This window comes from Anas platyrhynchos, chromosome 2 (assembly GCF_047663525.1).
Source record: "Anas platyrhynchos isolate ZD024472 breed Pekin duck chromosome 2, IASCAAS_PekinDuck_T2T, whole genome shotgun sequence".
Classification (NCBI taxonomy): Eukaryota; Metazoa; Chordata; class Aves; order Anseriformes; family Anatidae; genus Anas; species Anas platyrhynchos.
This window is the reverse complement of record NC_092588.1, coordinates 3,855,671-3,862,415: the sequence shown is the minus strand read 5'-3', so window position 1 is coordinate 3,862,415 and position 6,745 is coordinate 3,855,671. Positions and strand designations below refer to the sequence as shown.

The window sequence follows — 6,745 nt, the reverse complement described above, 5'->3', positions numbered from 1 at the left end:
TGCAGAGCTGATTCAGAGCTAACCTGCCTCTCTTTCCTGGGGACAAATCCATTGCAAAGTGATAGCAGCAAAGAGCAAGAGCAGTACCAGTGCAGGGGCACATAAAATGGGATTTCTGCCTTTATTCCTCAAATAACAATTCAGCAGACTCCTGCTCTCATGGGGGTGCAGGAGGGGCCAGCTTGGTCCCACTTGCTCCGTCCAGCGCTTCCTACCAGCCCCATGTAGCGTGTGGCCACAAAGCAGGAGGCACAGGGGGACACAGACCCAGTAGGAAAGTGAGGGGTGAGAAAGAAGAAGGTTTTTTTGAGAGCCCTGATATTTCCCATGAGGAGGTTCCTGCCGTGCTGGGCGGAGAAGCTCTGCTCTGGGACCTTGGTCTGCAAGGGCCACCAGAGGGGAGGAGGCAAAGGCAAGCAGAGGGATCCTGGCAGGGCTTGAAAACATCATCAAAGAGAATGACATTTGCTCAGCGAGAAGGAAGAGCTGGCAGGGGACCTTTCCCCTCTCCTCGCATCTGTCCAGCGCTGAGCAAACATCAACTAATCTTCCTGACACCTCGGTAAGACAGGGAAGCGTTACGGGGCCGGCACGATAAGTGCGGTGGAAACCACAGCTGCAGTGACGCACGCTGCACAAAACCACCTCGCAGGCAAACCCTCGGCCTCCAAATCTGCCAGCACAGCCCCTCAGGAGCCGGGCTGAGACGCGTTTCCCACAGCAGGTCGGGGGCAGACCTCAGGGCAGCCCAGGCGTCCTGTCCCACAGCCTCCTGCTCTCGCTTCTGGGCTACGAGGGGCTCTATCAGCCAGGGGAATAACATCTCAGTGGAGCCTGGCGGGGTGAGAGGGTGATTAAAAGCTGAACTAAGCTCCTGCTTTGGAATATTATTTTTTTTTTTAAATCGTGTTTTCTTAGTGATTTGAAAGCACCCTTTCATCTCCAGGCTGGCTGGAGCTATCTGTTCATCCTTCCTAGGTCTGCTCCCAAAGAGTTTTGATCATGGGGCAAAAAGTGAGGCCCTGGCACAGGCTGCCCAGAGAAACTGTGGATGCCCCATCCCTGGAGGTGCTCAAGGCCAGGCTGGATGGGGCTTTGGGCAAGCTGGGCTGGTGGGAGGTGTCCCTGCCCATGGCAGGGGGGTTGGAATTAGGTGGTCTTCAAGGTCCCTTCCAACCCAAGCCATTCTGTGATTCTCTGATTCTACACGGGAGGCAATTTATCAGGCAGAGAAGAGCAGACGTACGAATCAAAACGGAGAGGGGGATGTTAGTTCACATCAGCAAATACTTAAAGCTTTGCTGTCAAAGATGCAACAGCTTTTTTTTTTTTTTTTTTTTTTTTTTTTTTTTTTTTTTTTTGCTGCTCTTGCAGGGAGATTCTTGGCAAGTAACAAGAAGTATCTGTAGGCTCGTTCTCAGATGAGATTTCCAAAGACGTGGTACAGGGAGGGGGAGCAGAACTGTCAGGGTCTTCTGAGATGGCTTTGATTCAACCATTGCTGAATTTATGCGCAGTTTTTGTTCTCTTACAGGTCCCTTGCAAAGCCAGCAGGTTGAGGGAAGTGATGATCCTCTTCTACGTGGAGCACCGTGGTCAGTTTTGGGTCCCCCATTAAAAGAGGGAGCAACAAACTGGTCGAAGTCCACTGGAGAGCACAAGACATATGGGAAGAGGCTGAGGTAGATGAGGCAGATGGGTTTGATGATTTTTTTTGTCCCCTGGAGGAGCTGCCAGTGACGAGTCTCTCCACCCTTTCCTATGTCAGTGAGTCACCAGGATTTACTCACTGCTTTGTCTCCCAGCCCAGCACGCCGATCTGGAATCTCGCTGCCTTGCTCCCCTAGGTGCCATCAGCACGTGCCGTTTGTGTAGCCCTTCCCTTGCCATTACTCCAAATCTGGTGAATTACTCCAGTTTGGTGAATTACTCCAAATTCACCAAATATGGTCTTGATCTAACCCTGGTGACCCTTCTAGGAGCAGGAGATGGAGCTGGAGATGGCCAGACCTAACTTATTCAGTGGGGAAGAGAAGGAAAGAAGGAGATCTTTGTTACGACAAGGAGGGGAGAGGGAAGAGAAGGGGAAACAGTGACTCCAGTGTCCTTCATTAACCTTGCTGATAGACTTCGACTCATCATCAGCTGATTTATGTGGCACTGCTTAGTGCTGGCTGCAGGATGAACCAAGCACTTTCAATTTTCAGGAATCAAAAGGCAATGGCTAGCACACATACCCTGCCTCCTTCCTCCTCCTCCTTTCTCCTTTGGAGAATTTCAGGGCACAACATGGAGACACATCCGTATCCTATTTTTTTTTTTTTTTTAGCCAGCACTGGAGGCACAGGAGGACGTGCAGCTTGCCCAGCTCTGCGGTGACTCACTGGCAGAAGCCAGACTCCTGTCTGCCAGCCGTCTTCATCTCCATCTCCTCTGATAGTCCTCTGCCAGACCACGGATGTGTGGCTCCCTCCAGGTCCCTTCACTGGGCACAACCTCCAGGGTCTCTGAGAAGGCTGAGCCCTGGCTGCTGGTGGGCTGAGATAGTCCCCAGATGGGAACATCCTCCATCCATTTCCAAAATCCGATGTGTGTTTGAGGGTGAGCATCCCTCAGCTTTTCTACACACTGCTCCTCTGTATTATGGAAGGGACAGAGGGACTGAGACCCCGTGACACTTTGCTCGAGCCCTTAGACCCCAAACACCTCACTGTATTTTCCCACCCATTTTCACAGCACATGGAGGACAACCTCTCCTCATGCTTCTGCGAGCCCCAGGGTTGTTGCTGATGGGGTGAAAACTCTTGGGCAGGAGGGGAGGAACAGACAGGCATGGTGACTGCATAAGGGGATTTCCTAGCCACATAGGAAACCTGGCTGAAAAAGAACCCAACCAAAAAAAAAACAAAAACAAAAACCCAAAAAGCTCTTTTTTTTCAATCAGCTTCCTCAAAGAGCTTGGGGATCTGGTAGCTGGTCAGGAAGGAGCCTGCCTCAGCTGAGCCTCACGGCTTTCCTCAGCCACCCTCCCAGCTGAGTCTTGGGTTGGCAGCGATGATTTATCCCCCACCTGCCTCAGAAAGTTTTCTTAATCACCCAGCTGCTGAATAACCCTCTTGTCTGAATTCCCCTGAAGGCCCCCAGAAGAGCCTCTGCTTATCTAACGCTCATTTGACCGGATAATTTGATGGCAGTTTTCAAGTGCTCTGGAAGTGACCTGCTCCAAGGCACTTCAGCTTTTCAGTCCCCTTGGCATTGACAGCAACATCAGCAGTTTTCCTTGATTTTTTTTTTCCTTCTGCCTGCTGCAGGCTCTGACGTTTCTACCCTCCCAGCACGATGCTCACCCTGCTGAGCCTCAGAAGGATGCAGAGGTGCCCGTTTCCCACCGAAACTCAATCGCAGGGGATCGTTTGCAAAGACTAATTGATCTTCAGAGCCTCGTTACCTTTTTAACTCCCATCCCAGAGTATTTGGAAGTGGCTTCCTAGAGCAAGTTTGTCCTCTGAGTATGCTATGAGTGGCTGCTCCTCATCCTTTCTCTTCTTTGAGCTCTTTAACCCCGTTGCTGTTTTCTGATTGCTCTCTCCAACTCACTGTCCTCCTCTCAGGGTGTTTTTCCTGAAAATATGAACTTTAAACGCTGAAATAACTGAGTCTCCTTCCCAGAAATTTTCACGCTCCGATCCAGAAAGACCTAAAGCATGTCACAGGTAATAGCTAAGGGTGTTGGTTTCAGTTTGCTGGAGATACAAAGCTAATGACCTTTTGCTTTCTCTTACATGAATTTTCCTCTTTGCTCATTCAAGCCCTTGAATCCTTCACTTTTTTCAGCCAGCTCAGATGAAGGGCTGAAGATCATAGAAATCAAAACTCCTGCCACTTTTGTAAATACCACTTGCTGGATGGAGAAAAGGTCTCTTTCCATGCCTCCACTAATGGAAATACAGTGCTATGATTGCAGTACGTATTACCCCAGAGGAGAAGTCTCTAAAAACTTCCAAAACCATCCTTTAAAAACCTTCAGTCTCTAAAAAAATAGGCTTCATAGTTCCACTTCTCCAAGGACAGCTTGTCCACTGCAGGGAATGATTTGAAATGTTCACCAGATCCTCTGCCAAAGCTTCCTGGCCTTTTAGTTCCCTGCTCTGGGAACTCTGGATAGGATTAACACCTACAGCACCAAGACCGTGCCACTGCAGGAGGATGGTTTCGTGCCTGGATGAGGGTGGACCACAGCAGTACCCTCCTTGGTTTGTGTCTCCTTGATGCTTGTATCAACTCAGAGGAACGCTGCCAAAAAACGTCCCTTCTGTGCTGTTGGCTTGCCAGGGCTGAGCAGGAAAAATATTGTTTCCTGCAATTTCGCTCACAGCAGTCAGGAAGGGCTCTCCTGCCGAGAGTAGGCACTTCAGTGAATTACGTCCCTTGCTCGGCTGCGTGTGGTAAATCCAGTCCTGGAGTGCAGGCTGGGAGAAGAACTGGTGGAGAACAGCCCTGTGGAGAAGGACTTGGGGGTTTTGGTGGACAAAAGGCCAGGCTGGATGGGTCTTGGCCAACATGATCTAGTGGAAGGTGTCCCTGCTCATGGCAGGGGGTTGGAGTAAAATGATCTTTAAGGTCCCTTCCAACCCAAGCCATTGTATGATTCTCTGAGTCCTTTTGTCCTTTATTTTCCCCATCCACGTGCACCATGATGAGGCAGTAAGAGCTGAGATATGAAGCCCATCCCAAACCAATATGGACATCCTTGGGGCTCCTGCAAAATTTGGCCTTACCTTCCCCAAGGACAGTCCTACCACCAGCTCAAGGGGACAACCCGGTGAGGACACAGCTTTCCTGTAAGGCATAAACCTGTGTTAGATCCAGGCTTTCCCTGGAGCTCTTGGTACCAGCACAGCAGAGCACTTTTAGCAGGCTAATGAGCGTATCTGATGGTTTTAATACCTGGATATGGGCCTTCAGGAGATGGCTCTAAATGACATTTGTCCTGAGACAGCTGCCATCTGTATCTGGAGACTGTGCTAATGGTGTCTGCTGCTGTGTCTGGTTGCAGAACAAATGCAGGGAAGTGACAGGGCTGTGGCAGGTCGTGACAAATTCACTCGTCAAAGTCGAGAGAAACGGGAACGACTGGGACATCTCATCCTAGCTGCTGTTTCCCCATGGGTGGTATGGGGCCTAGCTGACAAGCTGAAGTGCAGATGCCCGTTACTGTCTGCACTGACCTTAAGATTTAAGCACTAATTGCCCTAATTTATGCACCTGGAGACTTAGGAGAAACTAGAAACTAAGGGACTGTGACAGAGAGAGAGGCAGGACATGTCCCTAAGGGAGCTCAGCTGAGCAGGACAGCGTGTAGTGAACCTGTAGGAAATCTTTACTTCTTCAAAAGTTCAACAAGGAGCAGGTGAGGTTTCCTTGGCTGTTCTGCACCCACAGGTCTTCTTTCAGTTGCAGAGCCTTGCTGTGCCCCTTGGCAGGTACAAGCCTTGTATTTACAGAGGAGGATGGGGCACGTGCAAGTCTGTAAGCACCAAGCCTCGCAAGATGGGGATTCGAGGGGTTGTGGTGCTGCCAGACTCCTGCTCCTAGCGCTGGAGCTGGATAATGAACAAAAGAAACTAAGCAAGGCTGAGTCGTTCAAAGGTTAAAATCCTCTCTGCAAGCCAGCCAGGCGATGCAGTCCAGCTCCCTTCCCTTCCTTCCCATTCAGCCTGCACTTGTGCATGTAGCCGAGCATCTTGTTTAATGAAAAGGATTGCTTCTGATAGATGCAGGTTTCTGATTATGTAATTGCCCTTGCAAGGAAGCGCAGAGGAGAATTTCAGCGAAATTGCTGGCTCTTATGCAAGACTGCTGCCAGTGTTTACTCTGCAGAGATGCGATTCTCCTCTGCCGTTTGAGCAGAAAATGATGCGTTAATCTTTTAAGGCATTTATGAAACGTCGGATTACGCCAGGATCAGGGTGCTATCATCTGTAAGGAACCTGCTGGCCGGTTGGATGGCACACAACTTTCCGAGGCAGGTTTTATATTTAAACTTCACCTTTCCGTGCCGGAAGAACAGCAAATATCAAGCTTTTAAGAGCCCTGGATAAATCATGAGGTCCGAGTCTTCAGCAATTACTATCAGTGGAAAGTTGGGCTTGTGCATCTGTCGAGAATAGAAGCTGTATTGCTGAGCGCTGGTCTCCTGGATACATTTTCATCATATTTCTCAGCTAACAGGATTTGAACACAGCTAAATTGCACAGTAATACCAAGAGGCCATCCTGAGTCTTAACTGTTCCCCAGAGGGCTCTGAGATGATTTAATGACACAGGTTTAGCGTTCTAAGTAGTGACTGGAGCAGTGACTTCAGAGCTAAATTGGGAACACAATAACATATGGGGCATTGAACCAACCTCAGCTAAGTAAGTTTGATCTCTGTAAGTAAGTTTGGCTCTGCAGGAGCCAGAACTATTGTCCAGATTTGAGAAGAAGCCCCTTGCTGTCTCTGTTCTCAGGAATAAGTCCTTGTGTTTAATATGGGGCGGTGGAGAATCGCACCAGGACCCTACAGATCCTGGGCACACAGAGCTGGTAAACAGCTGTGAGGTTCTCTGGGATGTCTGCTGCACACAGAGCCTGTCTGGTGCAATTCAATATTCAAGCTCAAGCTGATGACATGATTTTGCACAGGACTGAGACATCGATTCAGGCAAAGTGTTGAATCGGTCTTCACCTGGACCCACATTACACA

At 49.5% G+C, this 6,745-nt stretch overlaps 1 long non-coding RNA gene across 1 annotated transcript; it reads left to right on the top strand.

Annotated features, from left to right (window-relative positions):
* Positions 1-1,536: 1,536 nt before the first annotated feature.
* Positions 1,537-4,499, top strand: LOC140001683 (uncharacterized). Its single transcript, XR_011807162.1, has 2 exons — positions 1,537-3,713; positions 3,835-4,499. It is a non-coding gene; the product is annotated as an uncharacterized lncRNA (long non-coding RNA).
* The last annotated feature ends 2,246 nt before the right edge of the window (positions 4,500-6,745 follow it).